Below are 13,746 nucleotides of genomic sequence, written 5' to 3' on the forward strand. Positions count from 1 at the left end.
GCTGTGAAGGGCTTGTTGCAAAGACAGCGTTTGAGCAGAGTCTGGAAGGAAGCGAGCAGGGGAAGAGGGAGAGCCATCCAGGTGTGGGCCAGCCAGTGGCAGGCCATGGGGTCAGGAGACAGAGCGTCCTGAGCACGGAGCAGCAGGAGGGCCATCGAGTGCATACCTTTCAACTGGAAGTTCAGCCCCTTGAAGATCCCAGGGACGTCTCACCACGTTTGCCATGAGGTGAGGAATTTCTCAGCCACAGAAACTCTTAAAGATTGTGGAGAAGTCCATGCAAATGGCACTCATGCGCTCCCTTAGTGTGTACTAAGCACCTGCTGTGTGCTGGACACTGGACCTGGTGCTGGGGTAATGCAGAGACCAAAACAACAAAAAGCAGTCCGTCCCCTCAGGGGTCTTCCATTTCCTTGGGGGTGGGGAGGGGCCTGAGTATTCAGATGAGTCAGGGGAAGGGAAGGGACTCTCCCGGGATGGGGTCAGAAATCTTGGGGGCCATACGGGTCATCGTCCTTGGGTTACTGTCCTCTCCGTGTTGGTTATCGTGATGGTCAAATGAGATGATCTGGGACCATAAAGCCCACTCCAGCCCTGGTATTGGGGGTCTGTGCACCACCCCCTCCGGCCCGTAGCTCTCAGATGTCCACCTAAGCTGCCTGTGGAGACTGCAGCGGGGACCCCAAAGCTCCTCTTCTTTATCCACAGGCGGTGGCCTCCTCGCTCTGTGTTTTCACTCGTGATTCGTTTTTATCTTGAAGCATAAATCTTATTTCAGTTGACAGAATATTCATCAGAGAGATGAAGAAAGTCCCAAGAGAATAGGAAGAGCAAAGCTTGAAGGTTGTCATCTAGCGCCCCCCTCCCGGCCCCCCAAGAGATTGTCCCTCACGCGTCTGTAGCTTGAGGTATCTCCACGGGGTGGGAGGGCGCGTGTGTTCACTTTGTCAGGCAGTCGTGGGAGCGGCCGCGTCGGCCTGTGTTCCGGGCCCATTTGGACCTCTTTGGCCAGCTCTTGCATGTCTTTGTTGCTGCCATTAATTATGGATCTGGGTTCCCAGGGCTTGGAAGCCTGTGTTGGAAAGGGGGGTGTGGGGCTGTTGTTAACGATGAAAGTCCCCCATAGGGGCTGCCTGTATTGTAGACTGGCACAGCGTGGGAGTTTCATCAGTGGTAGTTGAATTGAATAAGAAACTGGAGAGAGAACTTTCCTCCTCCCTCGTCCCGGTTTTTCCGCTGCCTGGCCATAGGGTTCAGGCTTGCCTTTCTCACGTGGGCAGAAGCCAGAGTGATCTTGGTAACTTTAGTCGTACCCTGCCCTGGTGTTTTGGTGGCGTTCTTCCGACCTTGAGGAAATGGGTGATAGGCAAAGGTGGGTAGGAGTGGACAGCCGCCAGTGTTTCCGTAGGACCCACGGAACGGAAGCCGGCCTAAGAGCGGGCGCCCCGCATGATGGGGAGTCCTCTTTTGGAGGACTGGCGGGCAAATGCAGGCGAGAGGATGAAGACCCCTGGCTCGGTCGCGATTTGTGACAACAGAGGAACTAGCCTTGCTGGTGAGTTCAGGGATCCAAAGATCCAAGCGGCTTGTTCGTTTTTATTTAGCGTTTTGTAGGCACGTGGGCTTTTATTTGTGGTTGTGGATTGCTGAGTGTTTATTGCAGAAACTGAACAAATCACAAGCTAAAAGGCCTCAGTGGGTGCTTGTGGATTTGCAGGTGAGGATGTTCTGAGGGGAATTTTGTGCGTGTTGCTGCTTGGAAGGACAGTTTCTGTTATAAAGCCTGAAAGATTTCATTTTTCATCATATCATAATACAGAATGAGAAAACAACTGTTTGAGATTCCTGAGGGTGCTGAATTTGGAAATCACTGAAGAACAGCCAAAATTAATATCCTCTACTTAATAAAAAATGGCTTTCTGGTATTTCCAAGTTTGAATTCATCTCTTATTTTTTTTGTAAATAGTATTTTACTTTTTCCAATTACATGTAAAGATAGTTTTCAACGTTCATTTTTTTATAAGATTTTGAGTTTCAAATTTTTTTCTCCTTCCCTCCCTCTACCCCCACCCCCCCAAGATGACAGGCAATCTGATAGAGGTTATACATGTGCCATCATGGAAATATCTTTCCACATTAGTCATGTTGTGAAAGAAGAAACAGAACAAAAGGGAAAAGCCACAAAAACAAAAAAACCCAAAAAAGTGAAAATAGCATCCTTCAGTCTGCATTCAGACGCCATCTTTTTATGATGTGATTCAGACTTTTTTAATCATTGTGTATTATTTGGGTCAAACTTAAAAAACAAAACAAAACAACTGATGAGCCTCTCTCTACACAGCACGCAGGCTAGAGGACAGTGGTCCCCCAAAGACCAGAGGTGGCCTTGTCTTTGAAGATCAAATGACTCTTTCCTATCTGCTGTAAATCCTATTCTTTCTCTCTTTTCCTCCTCCCTCCCTTCCTTCTCCCCTCCCTCCCTCCCTCCTTCCTTCCTTCCTTTCCTTCCTTTCCTTTCCTTTCCTTTCCTTTCCTTTCCTTTCCTTCCTTTCCTTCCTTCCTTCCTTCCTTCCTTCCTTCTTCCTTCCTTCCTTCCTTCTTCCTTCCTTCCTTCCTTCCTTCTTCCTTCCTTCCTTCCTTCCTTCCCTTCCTTTCTTCCTTCCTTCCTTCCTTCCTCCCTCCCTCCTCCCTCCTCCCTCCCTTCCTCCCTCCCTTCCTTCCTCCTTTCCTTCCTTCCTTCCTTCCTCCACCCTCTCCCTCCCACCCCCTCCCTCCCTTCCTCCTCCTCCCCTCCCTCCTTCCTTCCTTCCTTTCCTCCCTCCCCCTCCACCTCCTCCTCCACCCCCCTCCCTCCCTTCCTCCCCCTCCCTCCTCCTCCCTTCCTTCCTTCCTTCCCTCCCTCCCTTCCTTCCTTCCTTCCTTCCTTCCACCCCCCCTCCCTCCCTCCTCCCTCCCTCCCTCCCTTCCTCCCTCCCTCCCTCCCTCCTTCCTTCCTTCCTTCCTTCCTTCCACCCCCCTCCTCCCTCCCTCCCTCCCTCCTCCTCTCCTTCCTCCCTTCCTTCCTCCCTCCCTTCCTCCCTCCCTCCCTTCCTCCTTCCTCCTTTCCTCCCTTCCTCCCTTCCTCCTTCCTTCCTTCCTTCCTTCCTTCCTTCCTTCCTTCCTTCCTTCCTTCCTTCCTTCCTTCCTTCCGTCCGTCCCCCTCCCGTCCCCCCTCTCTCCCTCCCTTTTTCACTCTTGCTCTCTCTTTTTCTTTCTTCTCACCCCAGAAGAGTCCATGTGGCTGTCAGGTGCTGCCATCATCTGGACAACAAGTGTCAGCACAGTCCTGGCTGCATATTGATAATTTTGTTTTTAGCCAGGAGTGGGATGGTGGTTGCTCTAGGCCAGCGGGGTCCTTGTCCGCCTTTCCATTGCTCTTCAGATGGTCCTGCTCCCCGCCCTGTCTTGTGTGCTCTGGCTTCCTGCTGAATTAATTTCATGATCCGATGGGAGGTTGGGGTTGTGTGTGGCCATATTGCAAACTATTCACTGTTATATGAATTCCTCCCTTTTGTTTCTCTTCCTTCCTTTAGACATTTAGTTTTATTTTTCTGAGTTTTATTAGTTTCCTTCTTCATATTTTTAATGGCCTGAGTCATTTTTTCCCTGACTTTTCTGACATTTGTTTCAACTTTCAGTTCAGTGGGAGGCATCCGGCACATTCTGCTCCAGCCCCTTTGTTGTGGCAAATACTCTGGAGATGACCGCGGAGCAGTGGCTTCCTCCCCAGTTTCACCAGCCGCCCCAATTCAGGATTATTCTTTACTTCAATTTTTAAGTCAGAGCTCTTGGGTGCCAGGTTTGGGTTAATTTTTGACAGGGTTTTAAAGTTTTTAAAAATTTACATTTTAATGTGGTTCAGACACTCACTGCGGTATTGCTGGCCTTTTTTTTTGCAAGTTTAATGCTTTAGTTGTAGGTATTAGCTATCCTTTTAAGATTAAAGATATTCATTTATACACTTATAGTGTATATATATGTATAATATACGTGTGTACATGAGCATAGGCACGCACATCTATGTTTGTGTGCATGCTTATGTGTAGATATCTCTCTCCCTATCTAGTCAGTCATCTGACTATTATTCAGCGTAGTGGGCATTTAGTAAACATTAATGAACACTGTGCCTGCTTTTTGCCTGGCACAGTGCTAAATGCTGGGGATTCAACTACAAATAAAGATAAGGACAGGCCCTGCCCTCAAGGGGCAGGCAGTCTAATGAGGCCTAGACAGAGTGATGCCAAAAAGGGGAGGGGAAGGGGCATGTTGGAAAGGGCCAGAGAAGTCCCCAGACCATACAGCTGGGGCTTAATTGGGAGAAGCTGTGTTTTGAGGCCCTGGAGCTCATGGCCCTGCCGGGCGATCAGAGGGGAACCTAAGACTGAGGAGATGGGAGGAGCAGGCGGGCAGGCTTGCAGCATAATGAGATTTCCCAGTGGTGAGTTTCCTGGGTGTGGTGGAGAGGTCCATGATTCTGCTCTCTGCACCTCCCCGTCCCTCTCCCCCTCCCCTCCCCTCTACTCTCCCCATCCTAGGGAAAGCCCTGTGCGAACCTTCCAGGGCTGTGTAGATGCTGGCTCTTCCCAGGACCAGCTCTGGGGTTTCCCTGGGTCAGGGAGCTCACAATTCTGCTTTCCCTTCTGCTGACCAGCCCCTGTTCTTCCTCCCAGTTTATATTTTTGGTTGAGATATTTTGCTTTGATTTTGTCAATGTAAGGAGCTCCTGGCTGAGAAATTCCTCTCATTGATGTGACTGGAAAACTTGTCTGAAATGGACAGTCTAGGGTATAGCTTGAGGCATTGAAAGTGACTCGGCCAGGGCCTCTCAGCCCTTGGGTGTCAGAGGGGGGACTTCCTGACTTCAGGGCCAGCCCTCGCTCCGCTATACTGGGCTGTCGTTCTGGATAAAAATGATACCAATGTATACTTTTTCAGCCTCTCCCTCGAAAGCTGGTCAGTTCTCTGGGCTGGTGGTTGTCCCATCAGGGTCTTCTCTGTATCTTACAGCTTGTGAATTTTGTCAGTTAGCATTGTCAAGAGCAAGGAGTCTTAACCTGGGTCCTTGATCTTGGTTAAAAATATATTTTGATATGATCGGTTCCCTATATAATCCTCTGCATTTTTGTTTTATACATCTAAACTCATTCCTGAGAAAGGGCCCAGGTTCTTCATCACATCGCCCAGGGGGTCCAGGACATCACAGAAGGTAAGAGCCACTCCCTGGTGTAGATGTTTCTGGTTCCTCCTTCCTCCTCCTCTCATTCCCTCTGCCATCAGCTGTGCCCACGTTTGGCTGAACCAGTAACAGTAATACTGACTCAAAAAGAAATCCCAAGCTCGACATGGTAACTTCACGTGTAGCCCTCTCTTAGATTCCACTGGGACCTTGAAGCAGACCTCTGTAAAGCTTGGGCATAGCCCCTCTGTCATCTCCTTCATCAGTGTAACTCTTCCACACCATAACCGTTCCACACTCATCTACACTGTCCACGGCTTGATAGCAGGGGTCTGCCCAGAAGGGTGGGGGCTGAAGGTAGAGCGCAGGCTGGAGGAATCGGGAGGGCTTGGTGGGCTGGGTGGCCAGGGGGCAGGGGGCGCGTCTTCTGTTGTAGGAATCACGGGACTGCCGGTCAAAGTGGCAGTGGGAAATATATGGGCATCTGCCTCCCCCAAGGGCCAAATAGCTTTTCTGCTATGGGGTCTTTGATTATTTATGATTTTATCAAGTAATCTAATCTGAGACAAGTCAGCATTTCTTTAGCATCAAGAATCACATTTGCGTATTTTAAGAACCTTGGCACTTCCCCACTTCTCCATAACTTCATAATAGCTAATAGCTGAGATTTCTGCAGCACTTACTATGTGCTAAGCTCCTAACAATTATCTTGTTTGATCCTGCAACAACCCTGGAAGGGAGCTGTCATTATTATGATCCCCATTATAGATGAGGAAATCAGGCAGGCAGAAGTGACTGGCCCAGGGTCACACCACCAGTAAGTGCTGGATTTGAACTTGGGTCTTCTGCCTCCAGGCCTGTGCTTATGCGCTGTTCCACCAGCTGCTGGTATGAGGATGACTTTTTACATATTCAGAATGAACACTTAAAACTAGTTTGGAATGGTCTAATCATTGTTGTTGCCCTCATTGGGAGGCAATCCTGGCACTCGATACCTCTGTGGCTCTGACAGGTCGTATAGCCTGCCCGGTTCTGTTATCCAGGCTGTGAAGTGAAGGGGATGGACAAAAGGATTTCTGAGCCTCCTTTCAGAGTGAGAATTCTGCGACCCCGCAGTTGTTGGGGTCAAGTTCTCTGGTTCTGGGACCCTCTGGGCTTACAAAGACACCAAACGTTAAGCCGTAGATCAGCGATTGATGCAAAGAGAGGTGGGTTTCCCAAAATAAATCACTAAGTGTCTTCTTTTCTGGGTGTCCTGGTTCTTGGTGTCTCCTCCTGTCCCGCCGTCTGTTCTTTGACGGCTGCCGTTGCCTGCCTACCAGAGTCACGACTCAGGAGCTGGGCTTTGGACCTTGGTGTGCCATGTTCTGTCTCCAGTCCACCTTCCAGTTTTCTTTGTTACTGTCCTAGCTGTGCTCCAGCCAAACCTCACTGGTCATGCTCTAAAATTCGGCCCCTCTGTCGAGGCCTGATTCAGATACCACCTCTTTCATCATGCCTCTAGCGAGACACAATCCTTCAGAGCTTAGATTGTCTAACTGGAGGGTTGGCAGAGGCCTTAGGAGTTCTGTGGCTCCGCTCCTGGTTTGATGGATTTTACAGATGAGTAGACCAAGGGCCAGGTAAGTGAGTTCCCCGAGGGCCCAGGGCTTACCAGGATGCCTGCAAGAATCCAAACTCAGGGCTTTGGTTTCTCTGCCCATTGCTTGTCCACCAGAGCTCATTCCCTCCCTCCATCAGAAGTCAGCTTTTCTCTTACCCTCTGTTTTATCTCATGTTAGACTCCTTTCTGTGTTGTCTTGTCCTCCTTATCAGACTTGAACAGGCAAGAGTTAACTCGTGCTGTTTGTCCCAGTAGCACAGGGTCTCGTATATAGTAGGTGCCTAATAGATGTTTGGGTTAATGTTAGAAGAATGTTGTTGTTCAGTCATGTCCAGGTCTTCGTGACCAGTGGACCATAGCATGCCAAGCCCTTCCATGAGGTTTTCTTGGCAAAGATGCTGGAGTGGTTGGCCATTTCCTTCTCCAGTCAGATCTCTCCCCTCTGACCTGTCCATCTTGGGTGAGCATAGCTCATAGTTTCATTGAGCTACTGCTCGAGCCCCTGTGCCATGATAAGGCAGTGATGGGATGAGGGGGGTAGAAATGTTAGATGATACTCACACTCATATTTGGAAACTGTTTTTCAGGGTGATCAAACTCTTTTGTGGAAACCATCTAAGAAAACAGGCCTTTGTGTCTTGGTTGCCAGAATCTTTTGATCATGTCAGTGCCAGGGTGACCTCTATTGACACATTGTCCCATCTTGTTCTTTGCCTGAGGGGATGGACTTCCCAAGTTGCCTTGGCCAGAAAAATTCATCGCGTGGTGGCTAAGGTCTGGTTTTTCCATACAAAAATTTTAAAAATGATCTTATTATTTAAGAATTGTACCTACCTTCTCTCTATTTTTTCCTTTTTTTTTGGTAGATTTGAGAAAAAACACTTCCCCCCCCTTCATCCTTTTAATGCTCTCATTTCACTAAATCATAATGTGATTTTCCATCAGAAATTTTTTCCCTTAGGGAAAAACTTCAAGCAAAAATACGGTACTAGTGGGGGTACAAATTATAGAATGACAAGACAGCATAAGAAAAGGCCAGTGTGTTTGCAGTTCATTTATCCAGAAAGGAGCATGGGCATGCCTTCCATGTCATTTTGCAGTTGTTGTCATTGGACTGATAGAACACTGGTCTCCAGAGAAGTTGCGAGAGCGGCCCCATAGCCGGAGCTCAGCCCCACGTTGGCTGCTCATTCACAGTCCAGTTTTCTTTTGACCTTAAACGCTGCTGCAAGATGAAGAGATTTTTACAAATAATAAATACCAGGCTTCAGGAATATTTTTAAAAATAATGAACAGACTACCATAAGCTTGTATGGGATTACATTGTCACATAAATAAAAATTCATGAATTCCTGGGGTTCTGAGGTCTGCCAAAGAAAATAGCCAAGTGAAGGCTCGGTGAGCCGCCATCCGTCGAATTATATGGCGGTGCTAGATAATCTAATCCTTCACAGTCCAGGGTAATGTCTAATTGTCTGAAATGTTGGGATTTCGTCTTTACTGCTGGAGAAACCAATCAGTGGGCACATACTATCACTGAAAGTCTAGATTCCCCCTGGGCCATCTGGAGCCTTTGATTACCCTCCAAAGATTGGGTTGATAGGCAGAACACAGCTGGCCTTTTTGTGGGCGCGTTAGTGCTGATAACAGATCCGTGCTCTTTTTGGGGGATGGGGAATTGGCTGATAGGGCGTGGATAGCTCTTGGGGCACTCCTGAACCGTTCTCCATTGGGCCCCTGTCTCCCCAACAGATGGGGCTGATGCTTCTGAGAGGAAGCTGAGCAGAGCATCAGCTTCTGTTTCTGAGTTAGTACCAATTGTAAGTACTTTGCTGTGTGGGAGACTTTCTCCCTCTCGTTTCTGAGACAAATTTCTGGAGCCTCAGAAGACTTTGACTATCAAGAGTGTTCTTGCTGCGTGTTGGATTTTCTCGAGGGCACGCTGTTCCTGCTCCAGGACCTACTAAACAATGCTGTTCTCGTCTATCATCTTCCTGTATGTTGAGTTGGGTAAAAATTCAGTTCCTGGGAGAAGATTATCAAGAGGGGTCTAATCATCTAACATTGAACTTGGTTGTATCTCCCAGTCTCCCGGAGACTCTGCTGCAGAAATTCAGGGGTGAAATGCTTCCCTGGCTACTGTCAATAGCCGCCATCTGTCTGTGGGGGGAAGGGCAGAAAGGATGTTGGCAATCTCTCAGGGATGTTTGAAAACACACAACAGCAAACCTCCAAAGACTTTCTTGTGTGAGGCTGGCTGTGGAACCTGGCATGATGGGAGTGAGTTCTCTAGAAAGCTCTTGCTGTCAGGGGAGGGTGACATGCGGTAGGCTTGATTTGTTCTGAAAAGCGTTTTCTAAATGCATATAAAACACGAAGTATTAAAGATCAGTACACAGAAAGTAAGCCTCCGTGGAAGGATTTGAACTCACGTCCTGTCACCCCAAGGCCAGGGCTCTCTGTCCCATGCTATCTCTCGTCTAGGGAAATGAAAAGTTTTGCTTCTTGCAAAAGAATAAATCACCTTGGCCTACTGCTGACATTTAAATACTACGTGATTTGAAGACTCATAGTTTTCTCAGATTTATTCCTGAGGCATCTTGGCATGGGACCCCCTACTTCCATCCCGCTCCACCTCTGTGGACGTGGATTAAGTCAGGCTCTTTTCTTATTTTCTGTTGATTTTAAGATCAAGTCACAAATTTTTAGAGATAGGGAGGATCTGAGTGGTGATTTGAAAGCTGCTTCCTAAGCTATAATATGCTTCTTCCAGGAAGACACCTTCTGTTATCTCAGCTGTACACCCACCTGACACAGCACGCTGCTTAGCACATCGTCAGCACTCTACAAGTGTATGTTAACTTCTTTTTTCCCCCCACTTAATAGTGTTTTATTTTTTCTAATTACATGTAAATAGAGTTTTCAACATTCATTTTTGTAAGATTTTGAGTTCCAAATTTTTCTCCTCCCTTCCCTCCCTGCTTCCCAAAACAGCAAGCGATCTGATATAGGGTATACGTGTACAATCATGTTAAACATATTCCCGCATTAGTCATGTTGTGAGAGAAGAATCAGAACAAAAGGGAAAAACCCATGAGAAAGAAAAAAAGAGAGGAAAAATAGTATGCTTTGCCCTGCATTCAGTTCTTTCTGTGGATGTGGATAGCATTTTCCTTCATGAGTCTTTTGGAGTTGTCTTAGAGCCTTTCATTGCCAAGTCATTCACAGTTGATCATCACACAATGTGGCTGTTTCTGTGTACGACGTTCTCCTGGTTCTTCACTCAGCATCAGACCATACAAGTCTTCCCAGGTTTTTCTGAAGTCTGCCTGCTCATCATTTCTTATAGCACAGTAGTATTCCATTACATTCACATACCACAACTTGTTCAGCCGTTCTCCAATTGATGGACATCCCCTCAGTTTCCAATTCTTTGCCACCACAAAAAGAGCTGCTATAAATGTTTTTGTACATGTGGGTCCTTTTTCCTTTTTTATGATCTCTTTGGGATACAGACCTAGAAGTACTATTGCTCAGTCAAAGAGTATGCACATTTTTATAGTCCTTTGGGCTTAGTTACAAATTGCTCTCCAGAATGGTTGGGTCAGTTCACAATTCCACCAACAATGCATTAGTGTTCCAGCTTTCACAAATCTTCTCCATATATGTTGACTTCTTGATCTAATCCCCCTATTTTTAAGATGAAGATGCCAAGGCCTAGAGGAGGTATGATGTCAGCAAGAAATTTATTCAGTGATTAAATAAAAAATGGCAAATGTACTGTTCCTGCACCCCAGAGTTCACATTCCAGTGGGGGAGGCCAGAGGTCATCCAGCTAGCAGCCGAGTCCCGGAGCTCCGGTGTCAGAACCTCAGGCAGAGGCCTAGTCGCACCTGTGTCGTCACTGTCTAGCAGCCAGCCAGCCCCTGAGGGTCTCCCAGGGGTGAAGAGCACTCTCCTGAGGCTGCATCCTCCACCTTTCTGTGACTGGGCTTGTGGTATCATCAGGTGGAGGATATTCTGGTTTGAACAAACTCCCTTCGCTGGCACAGATAGCAATTGGCCAGGTTATGATTTAGGATCTTAGAGCAACCTAAATCACAGGATTGACGAGTGTGATGTCTTCAAAGGCTGGACTTGAACTCAGGTTGTCTTCTCTATCTGCCCTTCCATGCTGCCCTTTTTCTTCCCTTTTTGGCTAGCTGGGAGTCTCAGGAAGCTTTTCCTTATGTTAAAATGAAAGCTCTCTCTTTGTATTTCCACTTAAAGTTCATAGGTCTGCCTTGTAGTTGTTGAGTCATTTTTCAGTTGTTTGTGACCCTTTGTGACCCCATCTGGAGTTTTCTTGGTAGAGACACTGGACTGGTTGGCCATTGTCTTCTCCAGCTCCTTTGACAGATGAGGAAACTGAGGCAAACAGGGTTCAGTGACTTGCCCAGGGTCACGCAGCTAGGATGTGGATGAGGCCAGATTTGAACCCAGGAGTGTAAGTCTTCTTGACTCCAGGCTCGGCACTCGACCCACTGTGACACCTAGTTTCCTCTGCCCATTAAAGCAGAGTCTAATTTCATCTTTCTTCCATTTGGCAGCCCTTTAAATGCCCCAAGACAGTATCATTGTCCTGGCTACTCCTTAATTAAAAAACAAACAAACAACTTTTCTGGACTTATCATCCCTAATTCCTCTGGTCCCTTCTTGTCGGGGGTGGTCTTCGGCCATTTTGGCTGTGCTTCAGTTGGACAATGACTTTCCTAAAAATCGGGTGCCCAGGCCTGCACATAGTTGATATGTGCTCTTGCCAGGCAAGGTTCAGCTGGACAAAGCGTCTCAATTCAGGCTGACGTTGGGTTTTGGGGACCATGGCATACTCTTAGCTCACACTGCGTTCACAAAAACGCCCAGATATTTTTCAGAGAAATGGTTATCTAGATGTCAACCTGAATTGGTTGGACCAAGTTTCCTCTCTCAAGAATGAAGGCCCAGGTCCTGTCCCATCCCTGCCCCTGGCCATAGCTCTGTTGCCTTGGAATTGTGCAGTTAACATTTTGAAGCCAGTCAGTATGTTAAGGACTCATCCCCATTAAAGTTCCTCTTACTAGATTCAGACCAGTGGTCTAGGCTCTGAGGATCTTTCTGGTTTCTGACCATCGTCTGCCATGTTGGTTTTTCCTGTGTACTTGGTGTCCTTTGCAAGTATGACAGGCGTCCCATCTTCCTCCAAGGCACTAATAAAAATGTCCAACGACTAGACCCTGGGGAACTCGGAGACCTTCCTCAAAGTGGCCTCTAACGACGACTCTGAGCCACTTCTTTGGTCAGTTCAGAACCCCCTGTTAGACTGCTGTCTGGCCCACATCCCAACATCTGATTCCCAGGATCAGAATAAGAGGCTTTGTCTAGTGTTTGCGGCACGGATCGAGGTTTACCTAGTGTTCTCGGATTCTTCCAGAGTACAGGAAGTCCTCTTTAGTGTGACGCTGCACTGGTCCGTGGCAATCCAGGCTTCCTGGTGTCAGCCATCCCTTTAATACAGTGACCTGGTGGTGCAAGTGGAAATCAGTGCTCCCCCTCTTGGGGCTCAGGAACCTCTTCTTTCCCTTTTTGATGTGTGCTTTCCCCCAGTTCTGTGTCACCTCTCCTGTTTGCCTCAATTTTCAGAAATCCCTAACTCAGTAATCATGACCTTTTCTTCCTTCAGGGTCCTGGGGTGTGGAGAGCCTCCAAACTGGGGTGTGAGGAGGAAGGACATCTGGCCTTGAGAGGAAAGTGAAAACACTCCTTTTGCTAGGGACAGGAGGAGTGAGGGAGAGGCCTTTTGCCTCGTCTTGGAGGGTTGCATTGTAAAAGCAAAGCCCTCTTGTGCCGCGTTGCTGGGTGACATTGACCACTGACTGACTGGAGGATGTTTTTTAAGAGCCCAAGACCAGAAATATTTGGATCTTTATAGGTATGAAAGCACTTTGCAAAGCCCTGTACAAATATAAGGTGGTTCCATATTTTGGGGTATTTTTGTTCTCCAACATTCTAACCATTGTAAAAAGAAATTAAAATATAAAATACACGAGAGCAAAGCATTTCAGTATTATTGGAAAAAGGTTTCAAATGAAAGAACACTATGGCCTGTGTTTCTTTTAAACTTTTAAGATGCTAAATTGCTTCCTTCAAGACTGAATGTCAAAGGTAGTTTAATTGACCTCCAGAGGGTAAGTCTCAGAAATAATGGAACTTGGCAAAGTTGTGTGTCAGTCGGGCTTCGTTAAGCAGTGCTGACCCTCATCTGTTTTTGTTACTCTCTCCATTTTTAGAAGTGTTAATATGTGTAAGTGCTTTGGACTGGAGCTGCTGTACTGGCCCAGTGGATCTTCTTAAAGGAAGTGGGCCTGGGGCCCATGAGCAGCTAGTCTGTATGGAATGACCCCCGTGAGTGGCACATCGGCTGTGTAGTAAAACGTAGTGTGATTTCTGCTTGATTGTCTCTTTGCTTATTTTGGTAGAGAGTTCCTAATAACGTTTTGATCTGGTTTGGTTGCACTTGGGAGTGTTGAGGGCCATGTGTTCAACACCTCAGTGTAGACCGAGGGATGGATAGCAGATCCAGGAAATGCTGAGAGTCAGAGGCGTGGGGAGAGAACTGTATGGGGTGAAAAGGCACAAGTGCTGTGGAAGTAACCTTCTGTTAGGGTTTCACTGTGCAACATGGATCTGAGAAGGTGGAGACTAGCTGTAGGAGGGAGTTCCTTGAGGAAGCCCCTGTCCAGGTATGTGAGATAGGGTGGGGACAGAAGGGACCAGAGCTAGGAGCTGGCGAGGCCTTCTCCGCCTGAAGCCCCACTTCTGGGCACCTCATTATTTACTTGAGGGTCAGCCTGCTGTGGGTGGAGACCAAGCTTGTATCTTTGTATCCCCAGCTCAGCGCCATGCCTGCTAC

General features: G+C 47.5%; 1 protein-coding gene across 5 annotated transcripts in view; it reads left to right on the forward strand.

Moving 5' to 3' along the window:
* BBS9 (Bardet-Biedl syndrome 9) overlaps positions 1 to 13,746 on the forward strand; it is a 372,846-nt gene that overhangs the window by 43,945 nt on the left and 315,155 nt on the right. The window contains exon 1 of one of the 5 annotated variants that reach the window (XM_078152103.1): positions 3,203 to 5,245. The exons of the other annotated variants lie outside the window; for them this stretch is intronic. The gene's annotated coding sequence lies outside the window, so the exon portion shown is untranslated. Of the gene's footprint in view, positions 1 to 3,202; positions 5,246 to 13,746 lie in introns of those variants that run through there. 5 annotated transcript variants of the gene reach the window in all.

This window comes from Phascolarctos cinereus, unplaced genomic scaffold, assembly GCF_003287225.1.
Source record: "Phascolarctos cinereus isolate Bilbo 61053 unplaced genomic scaffold, phaCin_HiC Scaffold_4;HRSCAF=312, whole genome shotgun sequence".
NCBI classification, from domain to species: Eukaryota; Metazoa; Chordata; class Mammalia; order Diprotodontia; family Phascolarctidae; genus Phascolarctos; species Phascolarctos cinereus.